The 17,984-nt window shown below is 35.4% G+C and overlaps 1 protein-coding gene across 2 annotated transcripts in view; it reads right to left on the bottom strand.

Annotated features, from left to right (window-relative positions):
• Positions 1-17,984, bottom strand: part of Ndufaf2 (NADH:ubiquinone oxidoreductase complex assembly factor 2) — a 184,491-nt gene that overhangs the window by 165,470 nt on the left and 1,037 nt on the right. The gene's annotated exons all lie outside the window — the stretch shown is intronic.

Genomic DNA, 17,984 nt, shown 5'->3' with positions numbered 1-17,984 from the left:
CAAAATTCTTGCCAGTGAGAGGAAGGCAAGTTGCAGAGGTATTTAAGCCCAGAAATTCTGGGAAAGCAATAGTCTAAACATAAATAAAAATACTTACTATGTCACTTTTAATATTAATCCATATTTGAACCTTTAGTCAATCAGAATTCCTAACACCTTTCAAGGCAATCTCTTTATTAGTCAATCTCTCCAATTTACTAATGTACACCAACTCATACATACACTTTGGATAATAATGATCATCACATTCCACCACCATTTCTAACCCCATGCTCCCTCCCTTTCCCTCCAACCCCTCTGCCCTATCTAGAGTTCGTCTATTTCTCCCAAGTTCCCTCTCCCTATCCCACTATGAATCAGCCTCCTCATATCAAAGAAAACATTCGGTATTTGGTTATTTGGGATTGACTAACTTCTCTTAGCATTTACCTGAAAATGCCATGATATTATTCTCTTTTACTGCTGAGTAATATTCCATTGTGTATATATGCACATTTTTTTAACCCATTCATCTATTGAAGGGCATCTAGGTTGGTTCCACAATTTAGCTACTGTGAATTGTGCTGCTATAAACATTAAGGTAGCTGTGTCCCTGTAGTATGCTGTTTTTAAGTACTTTGGGTATAGACTGAGGAGAGGGGCAGTTGGGTCAAATGGTGATTCCATTCCTAATTTTCCAAGCAATCTCCAACTGCTTTCCATATTGGCTGCATCAATTTGCAGTCCTACCAGCAGTATATGAGTGTACCCTTTTCCCCACATCTTCACCAACACTTATTGTTGTTTTTATTCATAATAGCTGCCATTCTGACTGGAGTGAAATGAAATCTTAAGTCAAAAAGTGGTTTTGCTTTGCATTTCTCTAATTGCTAGTGATGATGAACATTTTTTCATATATTTGTTGATTGATTGTATATCCTCTTCTGAGGAGTGTCTGTTCAGGTCCTTGGCCCATTTATTGATTGGGTTATTTGGTTTTTTGGTGTTTAGCTTTTTGAGTTCTTTATATACCCTAGAAATTAGAGCTCTATCTGATGTGTGAGGTTAAAGATTTGCTCCCAAGATGTAGGCTCTCTGTTCACCTCACAGATTGTTTCTTTTGCTGAGAAGAAACTTTTTAGTTTGAGTCCATCCTATTTATTGATTCTTGATTTTAATTCTTGCACCAAAGGAGTCTTATTAAGGAAGTTGGGGTCTAATCCCACATGATGGAGATTAGGGCCTACTTTTTCTTCTATTAGACGCAGGGTATCTGGTTGTATTCCTAAGTCCTAGATCCATTTTGAGTTGAGTTTTGTGCATGGTGAGAGACAGGGGTTTAATTTCATTTTGTTTCATATGGATTTCCAGTTTTCCCATCACCATTTGTTGAAGAGGCTATCTTTTCTCCAATGCATGTTTTTTTTAATTGCTAATTGAGAAGGTGGTCAAGATACACCAATAAGGATTAGAACATAAAAGGATAATGAATAGAGATTAATAAAAATCCTTAGAAAAATTTGGTAATGCTTTCAAATTTTGTAAAATTGGACATTTTTCTTAATCTTACTCAAAGACAAATATGAAACAAAGGATGTCATAATGTGTTGTTCTAATTGTGTCAGAAGACCTATGTAAAAAAAAATCTGTATTTACTCATCATACAAACATACACACGATAATTAGGTGTGGTGACTGACATGATAATCAGCTTGCTTTACTCACTCCACAGTACATACCTATATCATAACATCACATTAAACATTGTAAACAATATATACTTTTTATTTTGAAATTTCAATAAGTTTGTGAGGAAATAAATACTTAATTCATTCTCAATTCTAATAATTAGCTTATAAGTTACAAATATACAGTAAACTTCCCTAAGATTTTAGGTTTAATTTTTCAAAACAAAGAGCTAATCAAATTTCTCTCCCTCCCTCCCTCCCTCTTTCTCTCTCTGACACACACCCCACCACTATCGTTACCACAATAATTCTTTGTGTGTGTGTGTGTGTGTATACATAACACTATCCTTAAATGGCTCACTTTAAGAGGTGCTTTTAACTCTCTCTCTCTCTCTCTCATACACACACATACCACCATCACCACCACCACCACCATTATTACGACAATAATTCTTTATATATGTGTGTGTATACAAATAACACTATCCTTAAATGGCCACTTTAAGGGGTCCTTTTAAGCATTTTATATTTTCCTTGAGGAGCAACGAAAAGAGAAAGATAAAAATTATGAAATAAAGAGATGATTTTCAGTGCAAAGCCCCAGAGTTTACATCACTGTACAAGGATAACTGTACAGTATCTATAAGGATAATCCCTATTGTCACTTTAAAATCTTTGTCATAAAAGTCAATTTGTAAAATAGTAATGCAGATATATGATATATGTTTAATCAGTTACCTTTTGTGTTTGATTTTTGGTACTGGGGATTGAACCTAGGGGCCCTTACCCATTGAGCCACATCCCCATCACCCCCCCCACCCCCACAACATACACACATTTTTAAAATTTAGAGATAGACTCACTAAGTTGCTTAGGGCTCCACCAAATTGCTGAGATCAGCTTTCAAGTCTTGATTCTCCTGCCTTAGCCTCCCAAGCCACTGAACTTACAGGTGTGTGTGCCACCAAACCCATCAAAGTTACATTTTTAATAAATAATACAGAAAATAAGTTCATGCACACTTGTAATCTCAGCTATCTGGGAGGCTGAGGCAAGAGCAAGTCAGAGGCAAGCCTCAACAATTCAGCAAGACCCTGTATCAAAATAAAATATAAGCGACCCGCTGGCAGGGTAGTCACGTCACCCCAATTGGAGTAGGGGCAGAGCAGAGCCGCCGCCCGCACCCGGAACAGGCCCAGCGACCCGCCGGCGTGGTAGTCACATCACCCCAACTGGAGTAGGGGCAGAGCAGAGCCGCCGCCCGCGCCCGCAAGGTAGGCAGACCTGCGACCGAACGGTGGAACAGGCACAGCGGCCTGCCGGCGTGGTAGACATGTCACTCCAATTGGAGTAGGGGCAGAGCAGAGCCTTCGCCCGTGCCCGGAACAGGCCCAGTGGCCCGGCGGTGTGGTAATCACGTCACCCCAATTGGAGTAGGGGCAGAGCAGAGCCGCCACCCGCGCTCGGAACAGGCCCAGCGACCCGCCGGAGTGGTTGTCACATCACCCCAATTGGAGTAGGGGCAGAGCAGAACCGCCACCCGCGCCCGCAAGGTAGGCAGACCTGTGACCGACCCGCGGAACAGGCCCAGTGGCCTGCCGGCGTGGCAGACACGTCACCCCAATTGGAGTAGGGGCAGAGCAGAGCCGCCGCCCGTGCCCGCAAGGCAGGCAGACCTGGAACCGACCAGCGAAACAGGCCCAGCGGCCTGCTGGCGTGGTAGACACGTCACCCCAATTGGAGTAGGGACAGAGCAGAGACGCCGCCGGCGCCCGGAACAGGCGCAGCGGCCCGCCAGCGTGGTAGTCACGTCACCCCAATTGGAGTAGGGGCAGAGCAGACCGCCGCCCGCACCCAGAACAGGCCCAGCGACCCGCCGGCGTGGTAGTCACATCACCCCAATTGGAGTAGGGGCAGAGTAGAGCCGCCTCCCGCACCCGGAACAGGCCCAGGGACCCGCTGGCATGGTAGACACGTCACCCCAATTGGAGTAAGGGCAGAGCAGAGCCGCTGCCTGCGCCTGCAAGGTAGGCAGACCTGCGACCGACCGGCAGAACAGGCCCAGCGGCCCGTCAGCGTGGTAAACATATCACCCCAATTGGAGGAAGAGCACAGCCTCCGCCCGCCCCTGCAAGGGAGACTTTTCAACTATACAAGAGCAATATAAATATATAGGGGGAAAATTTCAATAACACAACAGTTTCACAAAGCAGAAAGAAACGCGAGCAGTATGAAAAGACAAGGAAAGAAAGGACCACAAGCAATGCAGGTCAACTCAACTTTAGAAGAGGTAATAGCTGCAGCAGATGGAATGTCAGATAAAGAATTCAGGATATACATGCTTCAGATGATCTGGAGTCTCAAGGAAGACATTAGACAGCAAAATCAGACAATGAAAGATCACTTCAACAACGAATTACATAAACAAATCCAAGAAGCAAAAGATCAACTATACAGGGAGATAGAGGTTATAAAAAACAAACAAACAGAAATCCTAGAAATGCAGGAAGCAATAAACCAACTTAAAAACTCAATGGAGAATACTACCAGCAGAGTAGAACACTTAGAAGATAGAACATCAGACAATGAAGACAAAGTATTTCAACTGGAAAAGAACATAGACAGCTCAGCAAGACTGTTAAGAAACCATGAGCAGAACATCCAAGAAATATGGGATAACATTAAGAGACCAAACTTAAGAGTCATTGGGATACAGGAAGGTATAGAGATCCAGACCAAAGGAATGAGCAATCTATTCAATGAAATAATACGAGAAAACTTCCCAGACATGAAGAATGAGACAGAATCCCAAATCCTAGAAGCCTACAGGATGCCGAATGTGCAAAATCATAAGAGATCCACACCTAGACACATTATAATGAAGATGCCCAATATACAGAATAAGGAGAGAATTTTAAAAGCTACAAGAGAAAGGAAAGGAAGCAGATTACAATTAGGGGTAAACCAATCAGGATAACAGCTGATCTTTCAACACAGACTGAAAGCTAGAAGATCCTGGAATAACATATTTCAAACACTGAAAGAAAATGGGTTCCAACCAAGAATTGTGTATCCAGCGAAATTAAGCTTCAGGATGGAAGATGAAATTAAAACCTTCCACAATAAACAAAAGTTAAAAGAATTTGCAGCTAGAAAACCATCTCTTCAAAACATCCTTGGCAAAACATTACAGGAAGAGGAAATGGAAAATAACAATGAAAACCAACAGTGGGAGGTAGTACAGTAAAGGGGGGAAAATAATCAAAGAGGAAAACAAACCATGTTTAGTAACATAAATAAACAAATATGGCTGGAAGAACAGCCCATATCTCAATAATAACCATAAATGTTAATGGCTTAAACTCACCAATTAAGAGACATGGGCTAGTAGAATGGATCACAAAACAAGACCCAACAATATGCTGCCTACAGGAGACGCATTTGATAGGAAAAGACATACATAGGCTGAAGGTGAAAGGTTGGGAAAAATCATATCACTCATATGGACTTCCGAAACAAGCAGGAGTGTCCATACTCATATCAAATAAAACAGATTTCAAGCCCAAGTTAATCAAAAGGGATAAAGAGGGACACTACATACTGCTCAAGGGAACCGTACACCAACAAGACATAACAATCATAAATATATATGCCCCAAACAATGGTGTAGCTATGTTCATCAAACAAACTCTTCTCAAGTTCAAGAGTCTAATAGACCACCATACAATAATCATGGGAGACTTCAACACACCTTTCTCACCACTGGACAGATCTTCCAAACAAAAGTTGAATAAGGAAACTATAGAACTCAATAACACAATTAATAACCTAGACTTAATTGACATATATAGAATATACCACCCACAATCAAGCAGTTACACTTTTTTCTCAGCAGCACATGGATCCTTCTCAAAAATAGATCATATATTATGTCACAGGGCAACTCTTAGACAATATAAAGGAGTAGAGATAATACCATGCATCTTATCTGATCATAATGGAATGAAACTGAAAATCAAAGATAAAAGAAGGAAGGAAAAAGCATACATCACTTGGAGAATGAACAATAGGTTACTGAATGATCAATGGGTTATAGAAGACATCAAGGAGGAAATTAAAAAATTCTTAGAGATAAATGAAAACACAGACACAACATATCGGAATCTATGGGACACATTGAAAGCAGTTCTAAGAGGAAAATTCATTGCTTGGAGTTCATTCCTTTAAAAAAGAAAAAACCAACAAATAAATGATCTCATACTTCATCTCAAAATCCTAGAAAAAGAAGAGCAAAACAACAGCAAAAGAAGTAGAAGGCAAGAAATAATTAAAATCAGAGCTGAAATTAATGAAATCGAAACAAAAGAAACAATTGAAAAAATTGACAAAACTAAAAGTTGGTTCTTTGAAAAAATAAATAAAATCGACAGACCCTTAGCCATGCTAACGAAGAGAAGAAGAGAGAGAACTCAAATTACTAGCATACGGGATGAAAAAGGCAATATCACAACAGACACTTAAGAAATACAGAAGATAATGAGAAATTATTTTGAATCCTTATACTCCAATAAAATAGAAGATAGTGAAGGCATCGATAAATTTCTTAAGACATATGATCTGCCCAGATTGAGTCAGGAGGATATAGACAACCTAAACAGACCAATATCAATTGAGGAAATAGAAGAAACCATCAAAAGACTACCAACTAAGAAAAGCCCAGGACCGGATGGGTATACAGCAGAGTTTTACAAAACCTTTAAAGAGGAACTAATACCAATACTTTTCAAGCTATTTCAGGAAATAGAAAAAGAGGGAGAACTTCCAAATTCATTCTACGAGGCCAAAATCACCCTGATTCCTAAACCAGACAAAGACACTTCAAAGAAAGAAAACTACAGACCAATATCTCTAATGAACCTAGATGTAAAAATCCTCAATAAAATTCTGGCGAATTGGATACAAAAACATCAAAAAAATTGTGAACCATGATCAAGTAGGATTAATCCCTGGGATGCAAGGCTGGTTCAATATATGGGAATCAATAAATGTTATTCACCACATCAACAGAGTTAAAAATAAGAACCATATGATCATCTCGATAGATGCGGAAAAAACATTGAACAAAGTATAGCATCCCTTTATGTTCAAAACTCTAGAAAAACTAGGGATAACAGGAACATACCTCAATATTGTAAAAGCAATCTATGCTAAGCCTCAGGCTAGCATCATTCTGAATGGAGAAAAATTGAAGGCATTCCCTCTAAAATATGGAACAAGACAGGGATGCCCTCTCTCACCACTTCTGTTCAACATAGTTCTCGAAACACTGGCCAGAGCAATTAGACAGACGAAAGAAATTAAAGGCATCAAAATAGGAAAAGAAGAACTTCAATTATCACTATTTGCAGATGACATGATTCTATACCTAGCAGACCCAAAAGGGTCTACAAAGAAACTATTAGAGCTAATAAATGAATTCAGCAAAGTGGCAGGATATAAAATCAACACGCATAAATCAAAGGCATTCCTGTATATCAGCGACAAATCCTCTGAAATGGAAATGAGGACAACCACTGCATTCACAATATCCTCAAAAAAAATAAAATACTTGGGAATCAACCTAACAAAAGAGGTGAAAGACTTATACAATGAAAACTACAGAACCCTAAAGAGAGAAATAGAAGAAGATCTTAGAAGATGGAAAAATATACCCTGTTCATGGATAGGCAGAACTAACATCATCAAAATGGCGATATTACCAAAAGTTCTCTATAGGTTTAATGCAATGCCAATCAAAATCCCAACGGCATTTCTTGTAGAAATAGAGAAAGCAATCATGAAATTCATATGGAAAAATAAAAGACCCAGAATAGCAAAAACAATGCTAAGCAGGAAGTGTGAATCAGGCGGTATAGCGATACCAGACTTCAAACTATACTACAGAGCAATAGTAACAAAAACAGCATGGTACTGGTACCAAAACAGGCGGGTGGACCAATGGTACAGAATAGAGGACACAGAAACCAATCCACAAAACTACAACTATCTTATATTTGATAAAGGGGCTAAAAGCATGCAATGGAGGAAGGATAGCATCTTCAACAAATGGTACTGGGAAAACTGGAAATCCATATGCAACAAAATGAAACTGAATCCCTTTCTCTCGCCATGCACAAGTTAACTCAAAACGGATCAAGGAGCTTGATATCAAATCAGAGACACGGCGTCTGATAGAAGAAAAAGTTGGCTACGATCTACATACTGTGGGGTCGGGCTCCAAATTTCTCAATAGGACACCCATAGCACAAGAGTTAATAACTAGAATCAACAAATGGGACTTACTCAAACTAAAAAGTTTTTTCTCAGCAAAAGAAACAATAAGAGAGGTAAATAGGGAGCCTACATCCTGGGAACAAATCTTTACTCCTCACACTTCAGATAGAGCCCTAATATCCAGAGTATACAAAGAACTCAAAAAATTAGACAATAAGATAACAAATAACCCAATCAACAAATGGGCCAAGGACCTGAACGGACACTTCTCAGAGGAGGACATACAATCAATCAACAAGTACATGAAAAAATGCTCACCATCTCTAGCAGTCAGAGAAATGCAAATCAAAACCACCCTAAGATACCATCTCACTCCAGTAAGATTGGCAGCCATTATGAAGTCAAACAACAACAAGTGCTGGCGAGGATGTGGGGAAAAGGGTACACTTGTACATTGCTGGTGGGAATGCAAATTGGTGCAGCCAATTTGGAAAGCAGTATGGAGATTTCTTGGAAAGCTGGGAATGGAACCACCATTTGACCCAGCTATTCCCCTTCTCGGTCTATTCCCTAAAGACCTAAAAAGAGCATGCTACAGGGACACTGCTACATCGATGTTCACAGCAGCCCAATTCACAATAGCAAGACTGTGGAACCAACCCAGATGCCCTTCAATAGACGAATGGATTAAAAAAATGTGGCATTTATACACAATGGAGTATTACTCTGCATTAAAAAATGACAAAATCATAGAATTTGCAGGGAAATGGATGGCATTAGAGCAGATTATGCTAAGTGAAGCTAGCCAATCCCTAAAAAACAAATGCCAAGTGTCTTCTTTGATATAAGGAGAGTAAGAACAGAGTAGGGAGGAAGAGCATGAGAAGAAGATTAACATTAAACAGGGATGAGAGGTGGGAGGGAAAGGGAGAGAGAAGGGAAATTGCATGGAAATGGAAGGAGACCCTCAGGGTTATACAAAATTACATACAAGAGGAAGTGAGGGGAAAGGGAAAAAAAAATACAAGGGGGAGAAATGAATTACAGTAGAGGGGGTAGCGAGAGAAGAGGGAAGGGGAGGGGAGGGGAGGGGGGATAGTAGAGGATAGGAAAGGCAGCAGAATACAACAGACACTAGTATGGCAATATGTAAATCAATGGATGTGTAACTGATGTGATTCTGCAATCTGCATACGGGGTAAAAATGGGAGTTCATAACCCACTTGAATCAAAGTGTGAAATATGATATATCAAGAACTATGTAATGTTTTGAACAACCAACAATAAAAATAAAAGAAAAAAAAATATATATATATATATATATATAAAGAGCTGAGGATGTAACTGTGGTGAAGCACCCCTGGGTCCAATCCCCAGTACTGGGGAAGGGGTTAGGAAATAAATAATTTATATCATATATTCATCTAAAGTGCAAAAAAGCTTAATTAGAATCTCTGGCAAAGGGTGTAATTTATCATTTGGACCACAAGATGGAGGCACCAGTCACCTGGAAACAATAAAGATAAAAGCAAAGAAAAAGTCTTTTTGGTTAAAATAATAAGAACTAACTTTTTTTAAAAAACCATATACATTCCCACATTATTTTTGTAAAAAATATGGAGACTTATTCTAATAATCAACGAGTGAAGACTGACACAGAGTTCTGAAGATATTTATCTACCAAGCCTCAATGAATTGTGAACTCTACAAAGCAACTATGTCAACTCATTTGGTAATTCTTGCAAAGTAACTTAGAAAGCCTTCAAATAGCAACAAAAATGAAGTCATAAACTCAGTAGTTATTTGAAAATTGAGAGGGGTATGAAAAATGATATTTCATCTGATTTATAATAACAAAACATTGGGTTCTGTATAAATATAATACAAATTGAGTTTTACCACAGAGTGACCTTGACAAATCAACAGTAGATCCATTAATTTTCTTCATTTATTATAATTTTTCCACAAATATAATGAGTCCTAACAAATGCCAGAAAATGTGTTTAATGCACATTATTTTATAAATGCTAATTTTGCCATTATTGACATTGCTATTCTTAATATAAAGTAATTATGAAACATCCTTAACACAAAATAGGACTAGTAACTCTTTTTCTGTTATATGAAATATTTTTAGCCTCATATAAGAAGAGAGATAACACAGCTTAGTCAATCATCCATTATTAGTTTCCATTTCTGTTTAAAGATCATGTATTTCCCTGGCAGGAAATCCAGAATTTGAAATTAAAGTTCATTAAATTCATTTTAAAGCCAGCATAAAGGACTGACATACATGTATGACTGTGAATATATTTCATCCTCCTGTTTTTCTCTGGTTGAAAGTATGATGTGGTTCTGTTTATATATGATAGGAATGCAATCATACACTACTGGGGAAAAAATGTTTTCTCCCCTACACCAAAATACAATCAAGTAGTTACACACATTCACACATAACTAAGGGAATTCAGAAGGCAATTGAGAAATAATCTTCAGGAAAACATACAAAATTAAAATTCAAAATGAAGATCAGAAAATTAAAAACTCAACATTCAGACAACCCTAAAACAATGGCCTATATAAAAACTTTACAATTTTTTTTTCAAGAAAATATTTCAAACAAAAGTGTTTTGGTTAAAATTATAAAACCCTTTAAGAAGTTCTACCAATTTGATGTCAATGGTTATGATTACATTATGTAATCTCTTAAGAGACTTAGGACAGAATATTACTTACTGTTAAACATTATATACATGATTATATACATGATTTTAAATGTTTTAGTCAAGTCTTCAAAATACAGTAGCCACTTACATCACTGTACAAGGATAACTGTACAGTATCTATAAGGATAATCCATATTGTCACTTTAAAATCTTTGTCATAAAAGTCAATTTGTAAAATAGTAATGCAGAGTTTATTTGGAGTAAAAAACTAGATCCAATTATTTTTAAAAAACATCACTCCTTCAGTTTAAAGGAAAAAAAAATGTCAAGCTATAATTTTGGTACAATGCTGCCATCTGCTGGGAAAATTGAAATATCTTCAGTATTACCAAATGTTAGAGCAGATACCACAATCAAGAAAGCTGTATCACCATATTCCTATTATCTATTAAAACAAAAACATCTGATTTCTAATTCTGACCAGTTGAATTTTTCTGATTGTTAACTATAATTCATTATAATTTATGCATATTAAATTCTAACTGCAAATAGGTTGAGGTGACACCATCTAAAACAAAGCACTTTATAATTAATTACAATAGTGGCTGATACAAGTTTTGAATGATTAGATAATGATACATACATCTTGAAAAGAAAAATAACACTGAGTGTCTTCATAAGTTTGATGATGTTAATGAAACTAAATTTAGACTAAATTTGGACTTGACTAAGGCAAGTCCAAACCTGAACCACATAGAAGAATGATGACCATGGAAAGATAGTTATTTTTAATAAAAAATAAAAATAAAAATGCTTTAATCCTTGAAGAAAATTTTGGCTCATTTATCACAGTAGACCTTAATTATCTGTTTTAAAATTTTGTAAAACTACTTAATCATTTCCTGTGGTCTTTTAACATTTTATTTTATTAGCATTTTTATAATTCTGGGTCCATAATTATCTTGATTCATTGAACAGCTGCTTTTTCAGAACCTACTTTATTCTCAGGCACATGTATATGAAATTCACATATTCAGAAATGACACTATCATCTCATGCTTAAAATAAGGATAATGATACCTCGGTACATTGTTGTTGTAAAGATATGAAATAATCATTACTCAATGAATGGTAACTACCATTAATTCATAAGTTATTTGAAAAAAACTGGAGGTTATACGAAGTTGAGAATGAAATGGAGAGAAAAATGTGTATTTAATTAATTTATATTACAAATCAAATATTCAAACTTCTGATTAAATAGCCATTGATTCATATTTACCTCAATTTCCTCAAATCCTTTGAAATTATTAAAGACTATAAAGGAAAGGTTATAGCTATGTAAGAAAACAGATAAAAGTTCCATCAAAAGGTCTTAAAATAAGGCCAACATGTCTGAAATTCATAGAACATGTATGCAGTTAGAGTAATGCTCAATAAATATTTGTCACATGAAAAAATTAATGAATGGTATAGGATGGGATGAAAAACAAACTCCACAGTGCTGAATGGTCCGTGGATCAGCATGGGCAGATAGGCCAGTCTGCAAAGAATCTATCTGGGTTTTCCAAAAAAGTCCCCCCAAAAAGACCAAGCTTAGAGCAACAAGACTGAAAGCAAGGCACAAAAGGTAAGGGTCAAGTCCAAGTAATTTGGAAATGTCACCAGTGCTCCCACAGGAAGTCCTGTCTTACTAATGTGAACAACCTGTAGGATGTCACACCAACTGAAGCTGAAAATAATGAAAAGTAATGGGATAGATGCAACTCATAAGAGCCTACATTCAATTATTTTTTTAAAGATTGATGTGATTTTTTTATACCTTTATTTATTTATTTTTATGTGGTGCTGAGGATCGAACCCAGTGCCTCACACATGCTAGGCGAATGCTCTACCGCTAAGCCACAGCCTCAGCCCCAATATTCAATTATTTTTTAATGTCATTATCTTTTTTCCTTAATGTTATTATTTTTTCTTTCCAATAGCATTACTGTAGTCCAATGGGATCTCTTTCAAGGATCACGGTAAATATAGCAATGCTGGCACATAATAGTACATCTCGGTTCTCTTCCTCTCCCTTCTAGCTCATCTTACATAGTACCTCCAGAGTCATTTCTCTAATAGCTCTAACCATGTTACTGGCTAGTTACTAATGACAGAATGAAGTGTAAACTTCAAGCCTATATTATTCAAGGCCTTTGATAATCTGACCATCTCTATTCCCATAGTAAAGCTTTTTCTTGTTCTACACTACAGTCAGTCCACATGGAACTACCTTCCAATCTATGTGGCATTTCTTATGTCTTTCTAACGCTAAGTCCTCTTTTATCACTTTTGCTAAAATCTTATTTATCCCCCAAAATGATGATCAAATGCTTCCAGCTATTTATCTCCCTAAATTCTCCCAGTTAGAATTAAACACAGAGCTCTCTACTGTTTTTCTAGCCTAGTTCTAAAAGGCTGAAGATTGTTTCTCAAAGAGAGCTAACCATCAACCCTCTGATTCATGTTCTGAGTTAAAGGGTTAGACGAGTCTAATCCTTTTCTACATAAGGATCTTTCAAATACTCAAAGCTCCTTTTAAATCTTTTCTTTATGGGATAAATTTCTTCAACAGTCAAGAGGTAACAATTAGAGATACAATTTCTATGAATTTACATCATAAGAACTATCCCATCTGGACACTAGATTTTCAACCATTTCTCTTTAGTGTGGTGGTGTGCAGAAACAAACAAAATGCTGTAAGCCAGTATTTTCATCTCTCAAATTTGGACATTCACTATGTCCACTAGCAAATTTACAATTCAAAAAGTTCTTTGGTTAAAATTAGTCTGGTAGTTTTAACTGCATGTAAACATTTAATCAATGTGCAAAGGGATGAAAATGAGAAAATAAGGTTCAAAGATGACCTAGCTAGACCAAGTACATAAATATAAGAAGTTATCTTAGAAGAGAGCTACCTTTTGAAACATTAGATAAATGCAATCCAATAGATATAAATAAGAAGGGTGTAATAACAAATGTATTTTAAAGTCAATTTATTTGAGGAATCTTTTAGAATATAATCTATCATAGAATAAAATTCAACAAAATGTTGATTAGCAACTTTTTATTATAGATATCAACATGTTATGTTCATAATCTATTTATCTTGAAATGCCGATATATTTTTTAAATGGTAAAAATGTCAACAATCAGTTCCAAACTTAAATTCATATGACTAAATAATACTTAACAGATTTGAGTTACCTATCTTTTCTCATCAAATAAAACTTTATGTGAAAAATATAGCTCTTTGATGACTAATACCATACTAAATGAATAAAAAAAGTAATTTTTAAAAGAACTCTTTTAAAAAAACATTTTTTTATAAATTTAGTTTATTTATTTTTGATGTGGTGCTGAGGATAGAACCCAGTGCCTCACCTGTTCTAGGCAAGCACTCTACACTGAGCTACGGGCCCAACTCCTAAAAGAATTCTTAAATATTCTTTTGCATTAATGGTGTTAAATGCTCAACAATTTATGCAATGCAAAGAAAATTCAAGATTTCTTAATGATCACCTTTTGTATCAAGGAAATAGAGTTAGATGACTCATTTTGGAAATATTTATTGTTAAAAAAAAAACAGGGATTTTGCCTGAATTCATAGTGGAATGCTTAGGAAATGCCTAGTAGTATTTATGGGCCATAACATGTCTGTGTTTCCAGCTTTAATGATTAAGAACCTAGGCACTCCGATATACTAGGCAGCAGCATACTGGAGATTAATTTCTTCTACATCATCAACAAAGGCCTGATTTTCTCACAACCAACAATACAGGAATTCAGGAGAGGTAAGAACACTGGAGAACAATTTTGACTATAATACAGTGAAAGATGAATGGACATCATTTGACCCCAAAATCACATTTTTAGAATGTCCAAAACATGTACAGATATAACTTTTCCCCTTGCAATTACTAATAGTAATTCTATAAACATTCTTATAAAAATATTTCCATGACCAGAATATCAATAGCTGTCATAACTCATGAATATTTATCTAGTTATAATCGTCTAGATAATAGTCCTAATATCTAGATAATACTTAACTGATTAGTACTAACTTACTATTAGTAACAGCAAAAATTACCAAAGTTCATCCAAGACAAAATAGATAGCCTAAGAAGTCTTATTATATCTGTTAAAGTTATTGAATTTGTAGTTTAAAAGCTTCCAACAAAAAAAGCCATCTAAGACATAATGGCTTCTTAGGTGATTTATGCCAATTAAGAAACAATACAAATTCTCCCAAACTCTACCAGAAAATTCAAGAGAAGGGAACACAATCCAACTCACTCTATGAGACCAGCATAACCCTAATAACAAATCCAGAAAAAGACATTACAAGAAGACATCAAGATCCTCAAGGATAAAAAAACTCAGAATTCCTCAACGAAGCGTCAGGACACCAAATGCAATAATAACAAAAAAAGATAATACATTATGACCAAATGGAGTTTATTCCACAAATGTAACATTCAAAACATTCAACAATGTCAAATGAGCGAGTTCAAAACTTAGGTTCAGGCAAAAAAACAAACAAACAAAAAACCACCTGCACATGATTTTTAATAGCTTTATTCATAACTGCCAAAAATTGGAAGCAAGCAAGATATCCTTCAATAAGTAAATTAATACACAAACAATGGCTTCACCACACAATGGAATATTATTCAGCAATAAAAACAAATGAGCTATTATGATATAAAAAGACATGAAGAAAAACACTACTAAGTATTACTATATGCATACTACTAAGTGAAAAAAAATCCAATCAAAAAAGGTCATGTGCTGTGTGACTCAAACTATATAACATCCTCGAAAAGGCAAACCAGAGAGACAGTGAAAAGATCAGTGGTCACTCACTAGGGAGTTAAGTGAAAGGTAGGGAGGGAAGTGGGAGGAAATACTAAAGCAAGATATCCATACCAGGAGAAACTGCTGAAGAGGAGGAAAGGGAGTATCTGAGTAGTTTCAATCAATTATTCTGAAACTGCTCTAAAAAATAAAGTCTATTAATTTTTAAAAGTCAATATAATTCATATTATATTGACTTTTAAAAATAATTCATATTATATTGTATGAATTATTATTATCTTAATAGATACCAAAAAAAAGCAAATGAGCATTGGATAAATTTCAAGCTTCATTCATGAAGAAAAAAAAAAGAAACCTCTCAGCAAACTACAAATAGTAAGGACCTTTGTTAACCTCAGAACAGGCATCTGAAAAAAATTAGAAGTAACTTTATACTTAATAATAAAAAACCAAGTGCTTTCTTCCTAAGATGGGAAATAAGGCAAAAATATTTACTCTTACCACTTTTATTCAATATTATACTGAAGGTCCAATCCAGTGCAACCAGGAAGGGAAAGGAAATAGAAGGCAAACAAGTTGGAAAAGGAAAAAACAGAACTGTCTCTATCAGCAGTTGACATAATGCCCAAATCTGCAAAGGGCTAGGCAGAACATAAAATACACTGCAATATGGCTGATTAACATTAAAAAAATTAATTGTATTTCTACATACAAGCAATAAGAAACCGGAAATTTACTTTTAGAAGCACATTTATAGTAACCACACAATATAATACACTTCACAATAAATGTAACAAAATATTTGCATAATGTCTACACTAACAAATACAAGTCATATGAAAAAGAAATTAAAGAAACACCAAGTAAAAGTCCTCCAAAAATTAACTCAAATGGATTTTGACATTATATTTAATTCTCTTAATGCTCTTTCTTGTTTTTTGTGAGTAACAAAAATATCTTGTGATGCTAGGTAAATATTATTATTCACATTTTAAAGAGCAAGCTGAAGTTGCTATGATCTAGCACTCACACTACTGGGGTATACACTCATAGGAAATGAAAACTTATGTTCATATAAAACTCACATGTGAATGTTTCTTGCAGTTCTACTCTTAAGTACCCAAACCTAGAAGCAGCCCAAACGTCTTTCAACGGGTAAATGTACAAACTGTGGTATATCCATAACAAGGAACACTAGTCAATAGTCAACATAAAAAGGAACAAACTACAGATACATGCAATGAATCTCAAAGGCATTACATTGTATGGAAGAAACCAGTTTCAAAAGGTTACAACAGGTTATAATTCTATATGTGCAACATTTTCAAAAAGAAAAAATCAAAATGACAGAGAACTAAGTGGTGTTTGCCATAGTTAGGAATGGGGAAAAAAATCGTAACAGAATATTAGCATGAAGGAGTAACTGAGAGAAAGAAAGCAGTTCTGTATGCTGACTGTGATCCCCTTACATTAATCTTACAGTACATAACCTTTATATTACCTTACAGCACATAACCTTTTTAGATTGATATTTTCACTTATTAGTAGTATGCATTTAGTAATATTTAGCAATGTTTTTCTCCATATCTTTTTGTAGCATAATAGCTCATTTCTTTTAATTGCTGAATAATATTGTTTGGTTAAAATTTCATTGTGTTCAAGTATATAGAACTGCACACCAATTTAAAAAGTCAATTTTACTGTATTTAATTGGAAAGTAAAAAATTTTAAATAGCAAAAAGAACACTAGAAAAAAAATGAGATATTACTATGAACCAACTAGAATGACTAAAATTAGTAACCATACCCAGTGTTGATGTGGAAAAACTGCAACTCTCATACATTCTGGCTGCGATGCAAAATGGTACCATCACTTTTTAACATACATCTACAAGTTTACCTGCCATTCCACTTCAAGATATGTAATCAAGAGAAATTAAAGCATATGTCTATTAAAAGACATTTATGGACGTTCATAATTTATTTCTAATAGCCCCAAACTGTAAACAATCCAAACATCTATTAACAGGTATTCATCTGTTCATAACAAATTATGAAAAAATTATGGCATATCCATACAGTGGAATATTAGCAATAAAAGGGATAAACTTATGGTAAATACCAACACGTGGATGAATCTCAAAATCAATATGCTCAGTGAAAAACCGAGGGTAAAAATAAAACATGCTGTATACTTCCATTTACATAAAATTCTAGAAAATGCAAACTATAGTTTTAGAAATCAGATCAATGGTTGTCTGGGGACAGGAAGCTGAAAGCATCATATTTTTTGCCCTGACAGTTTAAAAAAGCTCATTAGGAAAACAAGTCTAAGATATTAAGTCACCGGAGAAGGCTAGGCAAAACAAATTTGAATGAAAATCGTAAAATACAATTAATGTGTGCGGGAAATAAGTGAAACACAATTTTGAAAAGGTCTTTGTTCTTTTCATTATTACTGTTGTTACTATTTAACTTTCAAACAGGAATACTGAGAGGTGGGAAGACAACTATT

Source organism: Marmota monax, unplaced genomic scaffold (genome assembly GCF_021218885.2).
Source record: "Marmota monax isolate L192 unplaced genomic scaffold, Marmota_monax_Labrador192_F-V1.1 WCK01_AAM20220418_F8-fsc00037, whole genome shotgun sequence".
Taxonomy (NCBI): Eukaryota; Metazoa; Chordata; class Mammalia; order Rodentia; family Sciuridae; genus Marmota; species Marmota monax.
The sequence above is the reverse complement of the archived record's forward strand: the minus strand, read 5'-3'. Positions and strand labels throughout refer to the sequence as shown.